Consider the following 23,370-nt stretch of genomic DNA (forward strand, 5'->3'; position numbering starts at 1 on the left):
GTCGCCGGTGACTCCCGTCTCAGTCTCGGTGTGACTTGAGAATATTTCTGTTTGGACAGACGACAGCAGCTGCTCCTCGGGATCGCCATTTGTCCTGACAGAGAGCACGAGTCCAGAACACACAGGACCGGCCGTTTCCTCCAAGTCACTCGCACTTCTCTGTGTCACCTGTGATCTGTTTCCTCTGACTGTGTTTTATGGGTGTTGCAGGTAATGCGATGGTCTCTGATCTCCAGCTGATTCTGTGTCGCCCGCTCCACGGTTGGATCGGCCCCGCTGCCCTGCAGCCAGTGAGTTCTCCCTCGGCCACATAAACAGACAAGATTGCAAAGATCTGCCCCGTGTCGAGCATGACGGCCACCACCCGCGGCTCACCCGTGGGGGGCAATGAGAGCCAGAGTCAGAGCCAAGCGCCCGACGCACAGAACCAAACACTGACGCCCCATAACCAGGTGTGTGTTGTTAAAGGGGCAGTTCATCCAAAAATACAAATTCTCATCATTTACTCACACTCATGTCGTCCCAGATGTGTGTGACTTTCTTTTGCATGTTTAGAAGAATATTTCAGCTCTGTAGGTCCATACAATGCAAGTGAATGGTGACCAGAACATTGAAGCTCCAAAAAGCACATAAAGGCAGTATAAAGGTAATCCAGTGGTTTAAACCATGTCTTCTGAAGAGATACAATAGGTGTGTGTGAGAAACAGATCAGTATAATTTTTTTTATTATAAATCTCCACTTTCCCTTTCACATTCTTTAGTTTTTGGCGATTTGCATTCTTTGTGCATATCACCACCTGTTGGGCTGGAAGGAAAGTTTATAGTAAATGGGACTTAAATATTGATCTGTTTCTCACACACACCTATCGTATCACTTCTGAAGACATGGATTAAACCACTGGATTACTTTTATGCTGCATTTATGTGCTTTTTGGAGCTTCAATGTTCTGGTCACCATTCACTTGCATTGTATGGACCTACAGAGCTGAAATATTCTTCTAAAAATCTTCATTTGTGTTCTGCAGAAGAAAGTCACACATCTGGGATGACATGAGGGTGAGGAAACGATGAGAAATTTTACTTTTTGGGGTGAACTGTCCCTTTAAATAATAAATTAAACTGCTTTCCTGAAGTTATGATGAATTAAAAGGTGAATTGATGGATTTAGCTAAATGCTAATGCTTACATGCAAACACAAACATATGTGTCTCGGGTCACCAGTGTGTGTGTGTGAACTGGGATGACTGGTTTGAATGACCTTTTTTATGAAACTCTAGTTGCCAAAAAACACCCAATTTTACAACCTGTTTCTCATGTTGTGTTGTCAAAATTGTATATTTTTAGACTCCCTCAGCAAACTCGTCCAATGAGACGTCACCCGTCAGTCCACCAGAGGAACAGGGTCAGGGTGATGCTCCGCCCACACAGGAAGAGGAGGAGCCTGCCTTCCCACACACAGACCTGGCCAAGCTGGACGACATGATCAACCGGTGAGTGATGACATCATTCTGATCATCTGTGATGTATTGATCGTTTGTAGCATACATTCGGAGGTGTTGGATTGCGTGTGTGTTTTCTCATGTGTGTGTGTGTGTGTGTGTGTGTGTGTGTGTGTGTGGTTCAGGCCGCGCTGGGTGGTTCCTGTCCTGCCTAAAGGAGAGCTGGAGGTTCTGCTTGAAGCTGCAATTGATCTCAGTAAAAAAGGTCAAATATCATGAAACTGTGTTTTATGTCAGATCGGGAGAAACAATGAGACATGACATTTTAAAAGAGGAGGAAATCTTCCCATATCTTCTGTAGTTCAGAATTAGATTCATCTTTCACCGGGTGATGACATTAAACACACTCTGATGTGGTTAGTGCGGTGTATTACTGGTGACTTTAGATGGGTTTTATTGTCTGCTCTTGTATGTTGGAGAAGCAGTGATTCATGTGATGTCACGTTGTTATTGTGTGATGTGAAGGGCTTGATGTGAGGTGTGAAGCCTGTCAGAGGTTTTTCCGTGATGGTCTGACGATCTCCTTCACTAAAATCCTGACGGATGAAGCTGTGAGCGGCTGGAAGTTTGAAATCCATGTGAGTTTGATGATTGATCGATCAGACATGTTTAAACTCTCTCATGGTCGTGTGTGTGAGTGTATAGTGTGTGTGTGAGTGTGTGTGTGTGTGTATAAGTGAGAGTGAGTGTGTGTGAGTGTGTGTGTGTGTGTGTGTGTGTGTGTGTGTGTGTGTGTGTGTGTGTGTGTGAGAGTGAGTGTGTGTGAGAGTGTGAGTGAGTGTGTGTGTGAGTGTGTGTGTGTGTGTGAGAGTGAGTGAGTGAGTGTGTGTGAGTGTGTGTGTGTGTGTGTGTATAAGTGAGTGTGTGTGTGTGTGTGTGTGTGTATAAGTGAGTGTGTGTGTGTGTGTGTGTGTGTGTATAAGTGAGTGTGTGTGTGTGTGTGTGTGTGTGTGTGTGTGTGTGTATAAGTGAGTGAGTGTGTGTGTGTGTGTGTGTGTGTGTATAAGTGAGTGTGTGTGTGTGTGTGTGTGTGTGTGTGTGTGTGTGTGTTCTTGACGTGTTGTTCTCGTTTCAGAGGTGCATCATTAATAACACGCATCGGTTGGTCGAGCTCTGTGTGGTCAAACTCGCTCAGGATTGGTTTCCTCTGCTTGAACTGCTCGCCATGGCAACCAACCCGCACTGCAAGTTCCACATCTATAACGGCACGCGTCCGTCCGAGAGCGTCCCTGCGGCCGTGCAGCTCGCGGACGATGAGCTGTTCGCTCGCCCGCCCGACCCTCGATCTCCAAAGGTACTTTACTCACATGCACATACTTTATGCTCCTGGTCTTATTGTGAGTGATTCATCCGTGTTTGTCATTTAAATGATAATAACTTCACCTCTGGAATGACCTGGACCTGTTAGAGACACTTTTCACCAGCCAATCTATTTCCAGTGAATAAATCGAGTTGTGTTCTTGTTGAATCAGCTGTCAGAAGTAAAATGTGTTGCTAACGGCTTGGATTGACGTTGTTGACATGAATACTCCGGTGACGTCATGACTCATCACACGTGTGTTTCTGTGCTCAGGGTTGGCTGGTGGACCTCATTAATAAGTTTGGAACGTTGGACGGGTTCCAGATTCTGCACGATCGCTTCGTGAGCGGACAGGCTCTCAATGTGCAGATAATCGCAGCTCTCATCAAGTACATAAACCCACATTCATAAACACATCTCTCATGTTGTTATCTCGTCTCATTTGAGCTGATGTATGTTCCCCCGTGTGTCCTGCAGACCTTTCGGCCAATGTTACGAGTTCTTGACTTTGCACACGGTGAAGACGTTTTTCTTGCCCATATTCGAGATGGTCCCACAGTTTCTGGAGAACCTCACAGATGAAGAACTGAAGAAAGAGGCCAAGAATGAGGCCAAAAACGATGCCCTGTCCATGATCATAAAGTCCCTGAAGAACTTGGCATCCAGAGTCCCGGGTCAAGAGGAAACCGTCAAGAACTTGGAAATCTTTCGGTTAAAAATGATCCTCAGGTGAGACATCTCATGTTTTATCTGGGCAGCACCGGCTGACAGGAACAGTTACGGATGCTTCTGAAGAATCTGATGTGAGTGTGAGTGAGGTGTGTGTGTGAGGTGTGTGTGTGTGTGTGTGTGAGAGATGTGTGTGAGGTGTGTGTGTGTGTGTGAGAGATGAGTGAGTGTGTGTGAGGTGTGTGTGTGTGTGTGTGTGAGAGATGTGTGTGAGGTGTGTGTGTGTGTCTGTGTGTGTGTGAGGTGTGTGAGGTGTGTGAGGTGTGTGTGTGTGTGTGTGTGTGTGTGTGTGTGTGGCTTCAAGAGAGCAAACATGAAATGAGTTATATTGTACTTTACAGGTTATTGCAAATTTCCTCGTTTAATGGAAAAATGAACGCGCTTAATGAAGTGAACAAGGTGATTTCAAGCGTGTCGTATTACACCCATCGTCACGGCAACCCAGAGGAAGAGGAGTGGCTGACTGCAGAGCGTATGGCTGTAAGAGCACGATACTCTCCTAACCTGTCAATCAATCAATCAATCAATCAATCATGCAAATGAGCCGTGATGTTACTGATATGCAGGTGTACAGAAAGGGAAACAGCTGTGTGGTATGTAACGGAATGATTACAGTGTTTGTGCTTCCTGAACTGGAGTGTGATGTCATCACGACTCGACAGGAAGTATTGATGATGTTTGTGTGTATCAGGAGTGGATTCAGCAGAACAACATTCTGTCCATCGTGTTGAGAGACAGTCTTCATCAGCCGCAGTATGTGGAGAAACTGGAGAAGATCCTGCGATTCATCATCAAAGAGAAAGCGCTCACACTGCAGGACCTGGACAACATCTGGGCCGCTCAGGTACCGAACAGGAAACACTTATAAGAGCTGATGCCGTCAGACAGACACGGACCACGTTTACATGCAATTACTGAATTATTCAAACGTTATTATACAAATGCAATAAATAACGCATTATTATTATTATTATTATTTGACTGCTGACAGATTGAAGCGTGTGTAAGTGTACTCATGCTCATTTCTCAGGCTGGTAAACATGAAGCGATTGTGAAGAATGTTCATGATCTGTTGGCGAAGCTGGCGTGGGATTTCTCTCCTGAACAGCTCGATCACCTGTTTGACTGCTTCAAGGTGACTTGCGGCTCACATGCATATTAATATATTGTAATAATATATTAGAGACGATTGAAACTCATCTGTGATTGGCAGGCGAGTTGGACGAATGCGAGTAAAAAGCAGCGTGAGAAGCTTCTGGAGTTGATCCGCAGGTTGGCGGAGGATGATAAGGATGGAGTGATGGCTCATAAAGTTCTCAGTCTGCTGTGGAATCTGGCACACAGTGATGATGTACCTGTAGACATCATGGATCAGGCCTTGAGCGCTCACATTAAGATCCTGGACTACAGCTGCTCACAGGTACAAACACACGACACGCGACGTTCACGTGATTACAGCAGGGGTACCCAAACCTTGAACCCTGACCCAGAAACATGCAGTCATGACCCTATTGCTCTAGTTGAATGCTCTGTCAGGTGTAATACATGTCAATGTGCCATTGTTCATGTGTGTGCAGGACCGTGACACACAGAAGATGCAGTGGATCGATCAGCTTCATCGAGGAGCTCGGACCAATGATAAGTGGGTGATTCGGCTCTGAAGCAGATCCGAGAGATCTGTAGTCTGTTTGGAGAAGCTCCTCAGAACCTCAGGTGAGTTCTTCAGTTGAACACAGCGTGTATTCCTCATGTCTTCACTTGTGTGTGATTGTGTTCTCTCGTGCAGTCAGACTCAGAGGAGTCCACACGTCTTCTACCGTCATGATCTGATCAACCAGCTGCAGCACAATCACGCGCTCGTCACGCTGGTCGCCGAGAACCTGTCTGCATACATGGAGAACATGAGGCAGTTCTCTAAAGGTTTGTGTTAAACGTGTGATCACCATCATGTGTGTCCAAGTGTTGTTGCTCCAATTCTGATCTGTAATTGTGATCAGAGAATCCAGGTTTTGACCCTCAGACGGTTCGAGCGGACAGTCGCTACAGCCACGTACAGGAAGTCCAAGAGAGACTCAATTTCCTGCGGTCAGTGGCTTGTTTTAAACACAAACACACACACACACACACACACACACACACACACACACACTCTTAAGGTGATCTCCGAATATAAAAGGGCCGAGATGTGCTTTGGTGTTCTTCATGTGGTTTGTGGAACGCTGTGTGCAGGTTTCTGCTGAAGGACGGGCAGCTGTGGCTCTGCGCTCCTCAGGCCAAACAGATCTGGAAGTGTCTGGCAGAGAACGCCGTGTTTCTGTGCGATCGCGAGGCCTGTTTTAAGTGGTACTCCAAACTGATGGGTGACGAGCCGGACCTGGACCCCGACATCAACAAGGACTTCTTTGAAAACAACGTGCTGCAGCTGGACCCCACGCTGCTGACGGAGAACGGCATGAAATGCTTCGGCGTTCTTTAAAGCCGTGAACTGCAGGGAGGGCAAGCTGGTGGCCAAACGCAGGGCGTACATGATGGACGATCTGGAGCTGATCGGACTCGACTACCTCTGGAGGGTAACTGATGCTTAAAGAACAGATTCTGGCATAGAAAAGAATAAATCAGCTGTAAAATAATGCATGAGATGCCTATTGCTCTTGTGTAAGGTGAATCAGGCTTGAGGGGTCCAGAGTGATTTTAGTTATAGAATAAATAAATAAATAAATAAATAAAGGGCTCGTGTGTGTAATCAGAGCATTAAAATAACGTGTGAAAGTGAAGAAATTCGAAAATAAATGTTTTAGAATTGCATTATAATATAAAGATTTTATGTAAATATAATAATATACACTCACCTAAAGGATTATTAGGAACACCTGTTCAATTTCTCATTAATGCAATTATCTAATCAACCAATCACATGGCAGTTGCTTCAATGCATTTAGGGGTGTGGTCCTGGTCAAGACAATCTCCTGAACTCCAAACTGAATGTCAGAATGGGAAAGAAAGGTGATTTAAGCAATTTTGAGCATGGCATGGTTGTTGGTGCCAGGCGGGCGGTCTGAGTATTTCACAATCTGCTCAGTTACTGGGATTTTCACGCACAACCATTTCTAGGGTTTACAAAGAATGGTGTGAAAAGGGAAAAACATCCAGTATGCGGCAGTCCTGTGGGCTGAAAATGCCTTGTTGATGCTAGAGGTCAGAGGAGAATGGGCCGACTGATTCAAGCTGATAGAAGAGCAACTTTGCCTGAAATAACCACTCGTTACAACCGAGGTATGCAGCAAAGCATTTGTGAAGCCACAACACGCACAACCTTGAGGCGGATGGGCTACAACAGCAGAAGACCCCACGGGTACCACTCATCTCCACTACAAATAGGAAAAAGAGGCTACAATTTGCAAGAGCTCACCAAAATTGGACAGTTGAAGACTGGAAAAATGTTGCCTGGTCTGATGAGTCTCGATCTCTGTTGAGACATTCAGATGGTAGAGTCAGAATTTGGCGTAAACAGAATGAGAACATGGATCCATCATGCCTTGTTACCACTGTGCAGGCTGGTGGTGGTGGTGTAATGGTGTGGGGGATGTTTTCTTGGCACACTTTAGGCCCCTTAGTGCCAATTGGGCATCGTTTAAATGCCACGGCCTACCTGAGCATTGTTTCTGACCATGTCCATCCCTTTATGGCCACCATGTACCCATCCTCTGATGGCTACTTCCAGCAGGATAATGCACCATGTCACAAAGCTCGAATCATTTCAAATTGGTTTCTTGAACATGACAATGAGTTCACTGTACTAAAATGGCCACCACAGTCACCAGATCTCAACCCAATAGAGCATCTTTGGGATGTGGTGGAGCAGGAGCTTCGTGCCCTGGATGTGCATCCCACAAATCTCCATCAACTGCAAGATGCTATCCTATCAATATGGGCCAACATTTCTAAAGAATGCTTTCAGCACCTTGTTGAATCAATGCCACGTAGAATTAAGGCAGTTCTGAAGGCGAAAGGGGGTCAAACACAGTATTAGTATGTGTTCCTAATAATCCTTTAGGTGAGTGTATATATATATATATATAATTACATTTTATTTTTTATTTTAAAATAATAAAATATAAGCATTCAAAAAAACAAGTGCAAATGTAAAATTTCATATATTTCAAGTATTTAGAAATATTGTATTCATTATTTTTCATTTCATTCATATACGTTTTTAAAGCCTTAAAAGGGAATCATAGTTTATCCTCATTTGATTAATATATTTCAAGTTAAATATGTGAAGCACACCATAGAAATGTGACAAATTATATGACAATTAATCATTATAATCACAATTATTTGTTTTACAATTTATCGTCAGCCAAATTTCATAATCGTGACCGCCCTAATCACTGTACAATATGATTCTATTGATTAACATTAATAAATGCATTCTTGTATATTTAATGTACATTATCATATTGAGAATTAATATATTCATGCAAAAACTGATAAATGTGTCTTTCAGAGGCTTTATATGGAGTTATGATGAAAATAAGATTTCAAACTGTTCTGAGACCAGTGCAGACAGACAGCACACTGGAGGTTAAGTCATGCACTAAATAGGGAGCAAGGGAGCATCCTATAGCTCTCCTATAACTGTTCTGAGACCAGTGCAGACAGACAGCACACTGGAGGTTAAGTCATGCACTAAATAGGGAGCAAGGGAGCATCCTATAGCTCTCCTATAACTGTTCTGAGACCAGTGCAGACAGACAGCACACTGGAGGTTAAGTCATGCACTAAATAGGGAGCAAGGGAGCATCCTATAGCTCTCCTATAACTGTTCTGAGACCAGTGCAGACAGACAGCACACTGGAGGTTAAGTCATGCACTAAATAGGGAGCAAGGGAGCATCCTATAGCTCTCCTATAACTGTTCTGAGACCAGTGCAGACAGACAGCACACTGGAGGTTAAGTCATGCACTAAATAGGGAGCAAGGGAGCATCCTATAGCTCTCCTATAACTGTTCTGAGACCAGTGCAGACAGACAGCACACTGGAGGTTAAGTCATGCACTAAATAGGGAGCAAGGGAGCATCCTATAGCTCTCCTATAACTGTTCTGAGACCAGTGCAGACAGACAGCACACTGGAGGTTAAGTCATGCACTAAATAGGGAGCAAGGGAGCATCCTATAGCTCTCCTATAACTGTTCTGAGACCAGTGCAGACAGACAGCACACTGGAGGTTAAGTCATGCACTAAATAGGGAGCAAGGGAGCATCCTATAGCTCTCCTATAACTGTTCTGAGACCAGTGCAGACAGACAGCACACTGGAGGTTAAGTCATGCACTAAATAGGGAGCAAGGGAGGATCCTATAGCTCTCTATAACTGTTCTGAGACCAGTGCAGACAGACAGCACACTGGAGGTTAAGTCATGCACTAAATAGGGAGCAAGGGAGCATCCTATAGCTCTCTATAACTGTTCTGAGACCAGTGCAGACAGACAGCACACTGGAGGTTAAGTCATGCACTAAATAGGGAGCAAGGGAGCATCCTATAGCTCTCCTATAACTGTTCTGAGACCAGTGCAGACAGACAGCACACTGGAGGTTAAGTCATGCACTAAATAGGGAGCAAGGGAGCATCCTATAGCTCTCCTATAACTGTTCTGAGACCAGTGCAGACAGACAGCACACTGGAGGTTAAGTCATGCACTAAATAGGGAGCAAGGGAGCATCCTATAGCTCTCCTATAACTGTTCTGAGACCAGTGCAGACAGACAGCACACTGGAGGTTAAGTCATGCACTAAATAGGGAGCAAGGGAGCATCCTATAGCTCTCCTATAACTGTTCTGAGACCAGTGCAGACAGACAGCACACTGGAGGTTAAGTCATGCACTAAATAGGGAGCAAGGGAGCATCCTATAGCTCTCCTATAACTGTTCTGAGACCAGTGCAGACAGACAGCACACTGGAGGTTAAGTCATGCACTAAATAGGGAGCAAGGGAGCATCCTATAGCTCTCCTATAACTGTTCTGAGACCAGTGCAGACAGACAGCACACTGGAGGTTAAGTCATGCACTAAATAGGGAGCAAGGGAGCATCCTATAGCTCTCCTATAACTGTTCTGAGACCAGTGCAGACAGACAGCACACTGGAGGTTAAGTCATGCACTAAATAGGGAGCAAGGGAGCATCCTATAGCTCTCTATAACTGTTCTGAGACCAGTGCAGACAGACAGCACACTGGAGGTTAAGTCATGCACTAAATAGGGAGCAAGGGAGCATCCTATAGCTCTCCTATAACTGTTCTGAGACCAGTGCAGACAGACAGCACACTGGAGGTTAAGTCATGCACTAAATAGGGAGCAAGGGAGCATCCTATAGCTCTCCTATAACTGTTCTGAGACCAGTGCAGACAGACAGCACACTGGAGGTTAAGTCATGCACTAAATAGGGAGCAAGGGAGCATCCTATAGCTCTCCTATAACTGTTCTGAGACCAGTGCAGACAGACAGCACACTGGAGGTTAAGTCATGCACTAAATAGGGAGCAAGGGAGCATCCTATAGCTCTCCTATAACTGTTCTGAGACCAGTGCAGACAGACAGCACACTGGAGGTTAAGTCATGCACTAAATAGGGAGCAAGGGAGCATCCTATAGCTCTCCTATAACTGTTCTGAGACCAGTGCAGACAGACAGCACACTGGAGGTTAAGTCATGCACTAAATAGGGAGCAAGGGAGCATCCTATAGCTCTCCTATAACTGTTCTGAGACCAGTGCAGACAGACAGCACACTGGAGGTTAAGTCATGCACTAAATAGGGAGCAAGGGAGCATCCTATAGCTCTCCTATAACTGTTCTGAGACCAGTGCAGACAGACAGCACACTGGAGGTTAAGTCATGCACTAAATAGGGAGCAAGGGAGCATCCTATAGCTCTCCTATAACTGTTCTGAGACCAGTGCAGACAGACAGCACACTGGAGGTTAAGTCATGCACTAAATAGGGAGCAAGGGAGCATCCTATAGCTCTCCTATAACTGTTCTGAGACCAGTGCAGACAGACAGCACACTGGAGGTTAAGTCATGCACTAAATAGGGAGCAAGGGAGCATCCTATAGCTCTCCTATAACTGTTCTGAGACCAGTGCAGACAGACAGCACACTGGAGGTTAAGTCATGCACTAAATAGGGAGCAAGGGAGCATCCTATAGCTCTCCTATAACTGTTCTGAGACCAGTGCAGACAGACAGCACACTGGAGGTTAAGTCATGCACTAAATAGGGAGCAAGGGAGCATCCTATAGCTCTCCTATAACTGTTCTGAGACCAGTGCAGACAGACAGCACACTGGAGGTTAAGTCATGCACTAAATAGGGAGCAAGGGAGCATCCTATAGCTCTCCTATAACTGTTCTGAGACCAGTGCAGACAGACAGCACACTGGAGGTTAAGTCATGCACTAAATAGGGAGCAAGGGAGCATCCTATAGCTCTCCTATAACTGTTCTGAGACCAGTGCAGACAGACAGCACACTGGAGGTTAAGTCATGCACTAAATAGGGAGCAAGGGAGCATCCTATAGCTCTCCTATAACTGTTCTGAGACCAGTGCAGACAGACAGCACACTGGAGGTTAAGTCATGCACTAAATAGGGAGCAAGGGAGCATCCTATAGCTCTCCTATAACTGTTCTGAGACCAGTGCAGACAGACAGCACACTGGAGGTTAAGTCATGCACTAAATAGGGAGCAAGGGAGCATCCTATAGCTCTCCTATAACTGTTCTGAGACCAGTGCAGACAGACAGCACACTGGAGGTTAAGTCATGCACTAAATAGGGAGCAAGGGAGCATCCTATAGCTCTCCTATAACTGTTCTGAGACCAGTGCAGACAGACAGCACACTGGAGGTTAAGTCATGCACTAAATAGGGAGCAAGGGAGCATCCTATAGCTCTCTATAACTGTTCTGAGACCAGTGCAGACAGACAGCACACTGGAGGTTAAGTCATGCACTAAATAGGGAGCAAGGGAGCATCCTATAGCTCTCCTATAACTGTTCTGAGACCAGTGCAGACAGACAGCACACTGGAGGTTAAGTCATGCACTAAATAGGGAGCAAGGGAGCATCCTATAGCTCTCCTATAACTGTTCTGAGACCAGTGCAGACAGACAGCACACTGGAGGTTAAGTCATGCACTAAATAGGGAGCAAGGGAGCATCCTATAGCTCTCCTATAACTGTTCTGAGACCAGTGCAGACAGACAGCACACTGGAGGTTAAGTCATGCACTAAATAGGGAGCAAGGGAGCATCCTATAGCTCTCCTATAACTGTTCTGAGACCAGTGCAGACAGACAGCACACTGGAGGTTAAGTCATGCACTAAATAGGGAGCAAGGGAGCATCCTATAGCTCTACTATAACTGTTCTGAGACCAGTGCAGACAGACAGCACACTGGAGGTTAAGTCATACACTAAATAGGGAGCAAGGGAGCATCCTATAGCTCTCCTATAACTGTTCTGAGACCAGTGCAGACAGACAGCACACTGGAGGTTAAGTCATACACTAAATAGGGAGCAAGGGAGCATCCTATAGCTCTCTATAACTGTTCTGAGACCAGTGCAGACAGACAGCACACTGGAGGTTAAGTCATGCACTAAATAGGGAGCAAGGGAGCATCCTATAGCTCTCCTATAACTGTTCTGAGACCAGTGCAGACAGACAGCACACTGGAGGTTAAGTCATGCACTAAATAGGGAGCAAGGGAGCATCCTATAGCTCTCTATAACTGTTCTGAGACCAGTGCAGACAGACAGCACACTGGAGGTTAAGTCATGCACTAAATAGGGAGCAAGGGAGCATCCTATAACTCTCTATGCAGTTAAGTGCATGCACTAAATAGGGAGCAAGGGAGCATCCTATAGCTCTCTATAACTGTTCTGAGACCAGTGCAGACAGACAGCACACTGGAGGTCAATCTCAGGGGGTTAATCACAGTTAGTCGTCATCAAATTCCAGATTCATGTATTTTCACTGCACAGGTTGTGATTCAAGGCAGTGATGACATTGCCACCCGAGCGATAGACCTGCTGAAAGAGATCTACACCAACCTCGGACCCAAACTGCAAGTGAATCAGGTGACCGTGCCGTCCTGTCTCTCGTGTCACATGCACTCGTCATGACCTCTTGTCTGATCCGGTGCTGTTGTTCGCAGGTGGAGATTCACGAAGACTTCATCCAGTCGTGTTTCGATCGGCTCAAGGCGTCGTATGATACGCTGTGCGTTCTGGAGGGTGATAAGGACAGCATTAACTGCGCCAGACAGGAGGCCATACATGATGGTGCGCGTAATGACCGTACTTAAAGAGTACATCAACGAGTGTGACAGTGACTATCATGAGGAGAGAACCATCCTGCCCATGTCCAGGTACCTGCTGTAGTAGTTCCTGTAGAGCTTATATACTGATGCATAGATCAATGCACTTGAAGCGTCTGCATAGGGTGTTATCAGGTGTTACTGCATTTTAAGCCATTTTTATTTAGTTCCTCATTTTCTGTGTTTCAGGGCGTTTCGGGGGAAGCACATCACTCTGGTGGTGCGGTTTCCCAATCAGGGTCGTCAGGTGGACGATCTGGACATCTGGTCCCACACAAGCGACACCATCGGCTCCGTCGCGCTGCATCCTGTCTCGCGATTAAAGCCAACAGCACGCACACCAAAGTGGAGCTTTTCATTGGAGGAGAGATCGTGGACCCCGCTGATGACCGCCGGCTGATTGGACAGCTCAACCTGAAAGATAAAACTGTGAGCTTTATAATCCTTTGAATGTCCTCGACTTGAAATAAAGACTCTGATCGTTTACCAAAACTCTCGACTGTGTCTCTCTCTCTGTAGCTGATCACAGCGAAGCTCACTCAGGTGAGCTCCAACATGCCCTCCAGTCCCGACAGCTCGTCCGACTCCTCCACCGGCTCACCCGGAAACCATGGCAACCAGTACAGTGAGGGGCCCAAACCTGAGGTGGAAAGCTGCTTGCCAGGAGTGGTGAGAACCCATCCTTGTGTTACATGTGATTAACCTCGAAGCACAGAGGAAGCCCGTCCTGTCGAGCTGACCGCTTGCTTTCATCTTCAGATTATGTCGCTGCACCTGCGCTACATCTCCTTCCTGTGGCAGATCGCTGACCTGGGCTGCACCTTAAACATGCTGTTACTGCGAGATGGCGCTCGAGTACTCATGAAGCTCATGCCTCCAGGTACTAGTGAAGCATGTGTCTGAGATCATGTGCTGTATAACGTGACGATCGGCTGACCTTGTGCTCCTTGTGTTCACAGATAACACTACAGTGGAAAACCTTCGAGCCATATGTTTGGATCACGCTAAGCTGGGGGAGAACAGTCTGAGCCCCACGCTGGACTCGCGCTTCTTTGGGCCGCCCCCTTCACAAGTGCTCTACCTCACTGAGGTATCCTCATATTGCTTTAAAACTGTAAAGGCGCCGTTCACACGGTCTTGTTCTTCCCGGACGGACCGCAGCATTATACAACAGAATTCAAGCGTCTTGAGATGTTTTAAACTTGCCAGTTCATCTTACAAATACAACGTTCTTGATGTAAGACACTGAAGAAACTGCAAGGGGCGACACAACAGTTACGGTTATAGATACGGTTTTGTTTTGGATTGGATTGTTTTCTACAGACTTCGATCAGTGAGTTTTGTTTTTGATCGATTATCCAGAGAGGATGTCATCCGTGTTTCGGGCTAGGTTCCCCTTTAGCCTGTATCTTGTTAAGGCGGTTTTACACGGGACGCGGTCACCAGATGGGGTTACCCTAGCAACCAAGTAACAAAACACATATCTCTGCACCAGAAAATTGTAGAGACTTCCGGGTTTTATTTCACTCAGGATGGAAAGTGACCTTGATAAGTATCACCCTGATAACTGCCTAGCAACCAGATGGGGTTACCCTAGCAACCAAGTAACAAAACACATATCTCTGCACCAGAAAATTGTAGAGACTTCCGGGTTTTATTTCACTCAGGATGGAAAGTGGCCTTGATAAGTATCATCCTGGTAACTGCCTAGCAACCAGATGGGGTTACCCTAGCAACCAAGTAACAAAACACATATCTCTGCACTAGAAAATCTTAGAGACTTCCGGGTTTTATTTCACTCAGGATGGAAAGTGGCCTTGATAAGTATCACCCTGATAACTGCCTAGCAACCAGATGGGGTTACCCTAGCAACCAAGTAACAAAACACATATCTCTGCACCAGAACATCCTACTGTCATGGGGGTGGCCTCTTTAAACTTTGGGCAGCTGGTGGGACATTGTGGTTCCCTATTCATTTTTGATGGGAGAGGCGGAAAAATTATGACAGTTGAAGCGGCGCCACTTTCCATGGTTGTTCATGAGAAACCTGCCGCTTTGTTGTGCACGACTGCTTGCGACGCACACTGCGCAATATCTTTCCAAGGCTGCCGCTTGTCACTGACCAATCAGAGCTGAATTTATTCACAACCAATCAAACGACACGTAGCTTTTATGTAGTCAAAAACAAGACTGAGACAATTATAATCACTGTTGCTGAATTTCCTCCTGGCAAATAAAGTTTCTTTGAGAATTTATAGAGCTATACATAAGAAAACCGCCTCATGGAAAGCTGTGAGTGGACGAGTCGGTGAACCAGGTGAAAATAGACTATGACAGCATGTGTAGCTTTTGTTTGGAAAATAGAGGACTGTGCAATGTACACAAATGGGCGATGGTCAATCTGATCAGTCATTTGTCTGTTTTGGGTCATTAAAAAGGGTGCCCCTCTATCTAAACAGAGGCTTTTGTGGTGGGTTGTGGAAGTTATCACCATGGCATACAATAAGGCTCAATGACCCTTACCTGAGACAGTCACTTGCCATTCAATCAGGGTGGTTTCCCCTTCATGGGCTTCCTTCAGGTATGTTTCTCTTTGGCATCTGTGCTGCGGCCACCTGGTACTGGTCATTCGGCATGTGCAACAACGTTCCGAGGATGGGTGCAGAGCTGTAGTGGCTTATATTCCCTCATCTCGGTTTACGTCACTACGTGACTTTGTTGGTATACTTATTTTTTAGATCTATCTGGCTGGTCTCTTGCGGTTATCCGTAATTTACAGAACCACGGTTACATACATAACCAGCGTTTTGTGGGCATGTGAGGCGTTTCGTTTGACAGAGTTTGTTAGAACAATAATATTATGATGGACAGAATATTTAAACTGGATGCACAAAGTACTTTGTAAAGGCAAAATACTCTGAATAGGCAACTTTAAAACGGTTCTGCTGTCTCTATGACTGATGATTTCATCTATTTGTTTGTAAGCATTTGTGCTTTGGTTTCATCGGCTGACATCAGTTATGTTTAGATTATGTAAATAAGTCGCTTTGAAGGCTTAGGACCTTTGAGTCCAGGACCTTTCAGATGATGAAAAAAACGCGACTTGTATGTGGCAGGGCGGAGGGCGGGGCCGGGTCGTGATCCTACACACCCGGTCCCATATTAGGCTAATTATGCCTCCTTAAACGATCTCTCTCCCGCACAATCCTCTGCAGTCGACCTTTATCCCTCACGGAGGCATAATTAGCCTAATACGGGACCGGGTGTGTAGGATCATGACCCCGCCCCGCCCTCCGCCCTGCCACATTGTATTTAGAAGAATACGGTAAGCAGTGGTACAGGTGGAACGGAAGAACGCGTCTTGAGTGAACGCCCCTTTCAGCACACTCGGATGTTTTCATCGATAGGCACAATAATGCCAGTTTACCCTGCAGTAACCATCATGCTATCTTTGTCTCTGTCAGGTTGTGTATGCCCTGCTGATGCCAGCCAGTGGAACTCTAGGAGATGATGCCAGTGACTTCCAGTACAACTTCCTGAAGTGTGGCGGTCTGCCGCTGGTACTGGGTATGCTCACTAGAAACAACTTCCTTCCTAACGCGGATATGGAGACGAGGCGCGGTGCTTACCTGAACGCCCTGAAGATCAGCAAACTTCTGCTCACCGCTATTGGATTCGGGCATGTGAAGGCTGTAGCAGAGGCGTGCCAACCTGTGGTGGAGGGCACCAACCCAGCGTCACCGGTGCGCCACATATCTTGCATGATAGTACGGCTTTATGAAAACTGGTTCACTGAGACATCTGTATGGTGACTTTCAATTTGTCTCCCAGATCAATCAGGCGACTCATGATCAAGCGCTGGTGCTACAGAACGCGCTCCAGAGCATTCCCAACCCCGCCTCTGAATGCATGCTGCGCAACGTGGCCATCCGGTTGGCTCAGCAGATCTCTGACGAGGTGCATGATCTAACACTGCAGCTTAATAAGGTTCTGAAGCGCTTTTCTCCACTGACTTTATCTCTTTGTTGTACGACATGACACAGAATTTCTTCCAGGCGTCAAAGTACATCCCAGACATCTGTGTGATCCGAGCCGTGCAGAAGATTGTTTGGGCGTCTGGTTGTGGAATGGTCCATCTGGTCTTCAGTTCAAACGAAGATATCAGCCAGATCTACGAGAAGGTACGAAGCAGTTGCGGTCTTCTCTTTGAATTGCATTCACTACTGTTCAGTGTTTTATTGTGCAGTGCAGCGATCTGCAGCGATCTGTACTGTCTGTTGTCCTGCAGACTAACGCAGGTAATGAGCCGGACGCAGAGGACGAGCAGGTGTGCTGTGAGGCGCTGGAGGTCATGACCCTGTGTTTCGCTCTGCTCCCTACGGCCCTCGACATGCTCAGTAAAGAGAAAGCCTGGCAGACCTTCATCATCGACCTGCTGCTTCACTGCCAGAGCAAGTATGTACTTCAGTTTGTGTTCTCATGGGGTCAATTATCACAGACGTTCTCACCGTTCAGTTAATGAAGCATGTTATCTAAACTCGAACTCGAGAAACAACTTCCTTCCTAACGCGGATATGGAGACAAGGCGCGGTGTTTACCTGAACGCCCTGAAGATCAGCAAACGTCTGCGCACCGCTATTGGATTCGGGCATGTGAAGGCTGGAGTATATTTGAATATAATAGTACTGTGTGACTGTTTGATTGACAAGGATTCTGTTACATGTACACAAACATTGTAACAATTGGGACTCGGAATACGAGTCAAATACACAAATTTGTATCGTTTTGTCAGTGGCGGTGGAACAACAGTTAACTGCTCTGACAGAATCCCTTTACATGCAATTGTATTGATACAGTACACAACATTATATATTTGTTCCAACATTGCTGTTGTGTTAACCACAAAGACATGTGACGTATACTCGTGGTTACCACATGTAGTATTGATTTGATTTGATTGTATGTAGAAAACACTGACAGAATTAGTGAATGTGGTCATATATATGTTGCATTAGCTATAACCTCACTCACGCTGGGCTCTGATCCCAGGATAAATACTGGGGAACGCAAGCCAGAATGCCAGAAATGTTTTTGCTGAGCCGATACCGTGAAGGGTCGTAGTGATGACGTGTTTATCAAGTGAAAGAGGAAGTCTGCGTGCAGATTCACGGCGGTTTAAAGAACGATCTGCTGACCGTTGCATTTTCTCATTCAAGGCATTGCGTGAATATAAACTCTGGATTTATTCTGATATTTATTTATTTGTTTTTTCAAAATCTAAGGAAAGGAATTCATGTTTCCATTGTAAATATCCTTAATTAAAAAAACAATCTGCTGCATTTCCATCATTACAAACCTGATCAAAAGTCTGGCATGATGGTTATGCAGTACGTCTTGTGTAGGGAACACCCCAAACCTAAAGTACAATCTCCGTGAGCATCATCCCACAGAATGTGCTAATGTAAGTGTAAATACTGTCTGTATAGAGGCTAAGACCCCCTTACATAAGAAACACAACCCGATACTGGACAGTTTTACAGATGTGTAATGACTCAATATACATAACTGTATTTCTATACACTTATTTTCTTCATTTATTATAACACATTAGTTCTGTTTTTCTCCCAAATATTGCTTTTATTTTCAATTTTACAGCTTGTAGAAATAATGAAAAATAACAATTGGAACATTTGCCTTGTGGCTTCTCAGTGTTTAAATGTAAATAATGTGTGGCGTGGTGGTGGCGGCGTAGTGGCTAAAGCACAGGGCTGGTAATCAGAAGGTTGCTGGTTTGATCCCCACAGTCACCACCATTGTGTCCTTGAGTAAGGCACTTAACTCCAGGTTGCTCCGGGGGGATTGTCCCTGTAATAAGTGCTCTGTATAATACATTGGTACTCAGAAGGTTGCTGGTTCGAGCCCCACAGTCACCACCATTGTGTCCTTGAGTAAGGCACTTAACTCCAGGTTGCTCCGGGGGATTGTCCCTGTAATAAGTGCTCTGTATAATACATTGGTAATCAGGAGGTTGCTGGTTTGATCCCCACAGTCACCACCATTGTGTCCTTGAGCAAGACACTTAACTCCAGGTTGCTCCGGGGGGATTGTCCCTGTAATAAGTGCACTGTAAGTCACTTTGAATAAAAGCATCTGCCAAATGCATAAATGTAAATGTAAAAATGTTATTTATAAAGTACTTTTTAAAAAACAGATATTAAAAGTGCTTTATGCACACAGAACAAATGGACCGTGCTAGTGCAAAATAGAAACAAGAAATCTCATCAAAGAAACGGCACATAGTTTATAGTAATGTTAATGTCTGGAGGAAATAAATAGTTTGACCTGTTGACCAAAATTACAAAATTACAAAAGCATTTATTGAAGTGAATGCACATCTGAACTGTTGCAGGGCAGTAGATTATTACTGAAAATAATGATTTTTGTTTTATATATTATTTTGTCATTTAATATTAATAATATTGTAATGCATCTCGATACCGTGATTTGATTGATTTATTTTGATTTACTTGGCCATGTAGAGAACTGCTTATCTGGAGTTGCGAGACTACCGTCACATTCAGAAACACTAAAATAATAACATTAATATTACAATATTACTATTTAATATTACAGTTGTTGGCACATAACATGTCCTGGAAAACTGTGCATTGTTGCTGTCCATCTTGTGTTGAACTGTGAGCATGAATTGTGTTTTCATTCAGAGCTGTACGTCAGGTGGCACAGGAGCAGTTCTTCCTGATGGCCACCAGGTGTTGTATGGGACACAGACCGCTCCTGTTCTTCATCACCCTCCTCTTCACGGTTCTGGGAGTGAGTACTTCTGGCACATGTAGAACAGAGGATTGTGTGTGTTATTAATGGACCTGGACAACATTCTTTGGTTTGTGTTGTTTTAGAGCACGGCTAAAGAAAGAGCGAAGCGCACTGGCGATTACTTCATCCTCTTACGGCACCTGCTCAACTACGCGTACAACAGCAACATAAACCTGCCGAACGCAGAGGTGCTGCTCAACAACGAGATCGACTGGCTCAAGAGAATCCGAGTGCGTCACAACAACAACACTCGTAGCATGAAGAACCGTAAATGTGATGTTTAAACACTCTTTGAACTTCAGGCTTTCTCTCTGTTCAGGATGAGGTGAAGAGGACGGGCGAGACGGGCGTCGAGGAGACCATTCTGGAGGGTCACCTGGGGGTCACCAAAGAGCTGCTGGCCTTCCAAACACCTGAGAAGAAATTCTACATCGGCTGTGAGAAAGGTGGCTTAATCTCATAAAGGTGAGCTGAGGATTTTAACATTGTTGTGAAAGAGTTGCTCACTTCCTGTGTCCCCTGCCCTCATTTCCTGTCTGTGTCTCTCTTACAGGAGCTGATAGATGACTTTATATTCCCGGCGTCTAACGTATATCTGCAGTACGTGAAGAGCGGCGAAGTTCCCCGCTGAACAGGCCATTCCCGTGTGCAGCAGTCCTAGCGCCCATAAACGCCGGCTTTGAGCTGCTGGTGGCGCCGCTGTCGGCTGCATGCGCAACCTCAAACAGATCGTTGACACGCTCACAGACATGTACTATCTAGGCACGTATGGAACTGTTGGGTGTATCGGTGCCGATTACAATTAGTCTTACAGAACAGGATCTCTATTAATGACTAATGAGTATAAATGGAAACATTTGGGGATTTTGCCTCTATTTTGTCCTTTCAGAATTAAGTGCATTCAGTTCTGGTTAAAGCCAAATATTTATTGCAGATATTTTGCCGCCGCAGATATGTTGAGCTACACAAACACTGCGTCATGGCTCAGACGTGATTAGACTTGATTGATTTACACACATTCATTGTGCTCATGATTCATGAATGTGGCCCAGTGTGTGTTCAGACCATCGCTTAAAAGAACGCATCTTCGCTCAGGTTGCAGGCGCTTGCGGAGTGGGAGTATCTGCCTCCAGTTGGGCCGCGGCCGACCAAAGGCTTCGTGGGTCTGAAGAACGCAGGAGCAACATGCTACATGAACTCAGTGATTCAGCAGCTGTACATGATCCCGCCCATCCGAAACGGCATCCTGGCTATCGAGGGCACCGGCAGCGACATCGACGATGACACATCTGGAGATGAGAAGCAGGAGAACGAGGTAAAAAGCACGCTTGTGTAGATCATACATACAGAAAACTCTTAGCACATAGACGAGGTAGAACACGAGTGATTGGACGTCACTCTCACACAAGACGTGTTGTGCTGCAGAGTAATGTGGACCCCAGGGATGATGTGTTCAGTTATCACCAGTTTGATGACAAGCCCTCTCTCAATAAGGCCGAGGACCGCAAGGAGTACAACATCGGAGTGCTGCGCCACCTGCAGGTGATCTTCGGCCATCTCGCCGCATCCCGCCTTCAGTACTACGTGCCCAGAGGCTTCTGGAAACAGTTCAGGTAAAATCAGTCGTGAACTCTCTTCAGATTGCCGATATGTTTTGTGCCATATTCTACGGCGGCCGTAGCGAGATCGAGACTACAGTTCAAACACTCTCTGCAGGTTATGGGGGGAGCCAGTGAATCTCAGAGAGCAACACGATGCGCTGGAGTTCTTTAATTCACTGGTGGACAGTCTGGATGAAGCGCTGAAAGCCCTCGGCCATCCCACAATGCTCAGCAGGATCTTGGGCGGCTCATTTGCAGACCAGAAGATCTGTCAGGGTTGTCCGCACAGGTAAGGACTGATAGCTTGTGCTTTTACCAGTGAGATGATCTGCATTTGAAATGCTGTATGTCTCTTGTTAGGTATGAGTGTGAGGAATCCTTCACCACGTTGAATGTTGACATCAGGAACCACCAAAGCCTCCTGGACTCTTTAGAACAGTATGTCAAAGGGGATCTGCTTGAAGGAGCCAACGCGTACCACTGTGAAAAGTGCAACAAAAAGGTGGGAGATGTTTCCTAGAGTCTCTCAGCTGATTGTAGACCTATAAAGTGTGAATTGGTGACTTTTTCGTCTCCTTATTTGCATTCCAGGTCGACACGGTGAAACGCCTCCTCATTAAGACACTCCCACCCGTTTTGGCCATTCAGTTAAAGCGCTTCGATTACGATTGGGAACGCGAGTGTGCGATTAAATTCAACGATTACTTTGAGTTTCCTCGTGAGCTGGATATGGAGCCGTACACGGTGGCGGGCGTGGAGAAGCTGGAGGGCAAAGAGGTTCCGCTAGAGAGTCAGGTCATCCCAGACAATTCCCCAACAGAATCCGAGCCCATCGGCAGCTCCCGTTATCGTCTAGTGGGCGTGCTGGTGCACTCGGGTCAGGCCAGTGGCGGACATTATTACTCATATATTGTGCAACGTCACGGTAGCTGCGGCGACGGACAGAAGGACCGCTGGTATAAGTTTGATGACGGCGACGTGACGGAGTGTAAGATGGACGATGATGAGGAAATGAAGAATCAGTGCTTCGTGGAGAGTACATGGGCGAGGTGTTTGATCACATGATGAAGCGCATGTCCTACCGGCGGCAGAAACGCTGGTGGAACGCCTACATTCTGTTCTATGAGCGCATGGACGCAGCAGAGGGCGACAGCGAGCTGTTCAAGTACATTTCCGAACTGACGCTCGCGCCCCAGCCGAACCAGCCGAAAATGCCCTTGGCCATTGAGGCCAGCGTTTGCAAACAGAATGTGCAGTTCATGCACAGCCGCATGCAGTACAGCCTGGAGTATTTTCAGTTCGTTAAGAAACTGCTCACCTGCAATAGTGTCTACCTGAACCCTCCTCCAGGTGCGTTCTGTTTTTAATCTTGCATGCTACATGAAATTAAATCTGGGATGAGATGGTCTAGATTTTTGATCTGTTGGTGAAAGTCTCGTCTCTGATTGTCTCTCCAGGCCAAGATCATCTTTTACCGGAGGCGGAAGAAATAGCGATGATCAGTATCCAGCTCGCTGCTAGATTTCTGTTCACCACAGGATTCCACACGAAGAAAGTTGTCCGAGGTCCTGCTAGTGACTGGTGAGCATTAAGCCTCGTAGCGGGCATTCCTACTGCTGTCACTCAAATGTGAGTGGTGAAATGCAAAGCCCATATCTCTTCTGATCTGATCACAGATGAGGCATTTTGCCAGTAAAACTATGATTTATAATTTGACATGGAAACACATGGGGTGTGTTATAGGACCTGCAGCAGCACTCAATGCATCATATCATAATAAGATGAACAAACTATTAATGTACAAATTAAACTCACTCAGACTGTCGACAGTTTCTTTTCCACGCATCGCTTTTTAAAATGATATCCATGTATGTGGGTACAGACTAATCATATAGAATGGTGAAAACGTTCTCCTCTGCCTTGCCTACACTTGATTCCTATTGGTTGTCGCTCCTCATTTGCATAAAGTTAATCTTTTCTCAACATCCTCAAGTCGCTGGACACCGCTACATCTAGTCGGCAGAGGTCAGTGTCACTCGTGTCACTG

At 45.8% G+C, this 23,370-nt stretch overlaps 1 pseudogene; it reads left to right on the top strand.

Moving 5' to 3' along the window:
* The window catches only part of LOC127653660 (probable ubiquitin carboxyl-terminal hydrolase FAF-X), a 32,741-nt pseudogene that overhangs the window by 460 nt on the left and 8,911 nt on the right, over positions 1-23,370 (top strand).

The sequence above is a fragment of the Xyrauchen texanus genome, chromosome 13 (genome assembly GCF_025860055.1).
Source record: "Xyrauchen texanus isolate HMW12.3.18 chromosome 13, RBS_HiC_50CHRs, whole genome shotgun sequence".
NCBI lineage: Eukaryota > Metazoa > Chordata > Actinopteri > Cypriniformes > Catostomidae > Xyrauchen > Xyrauchen texanus.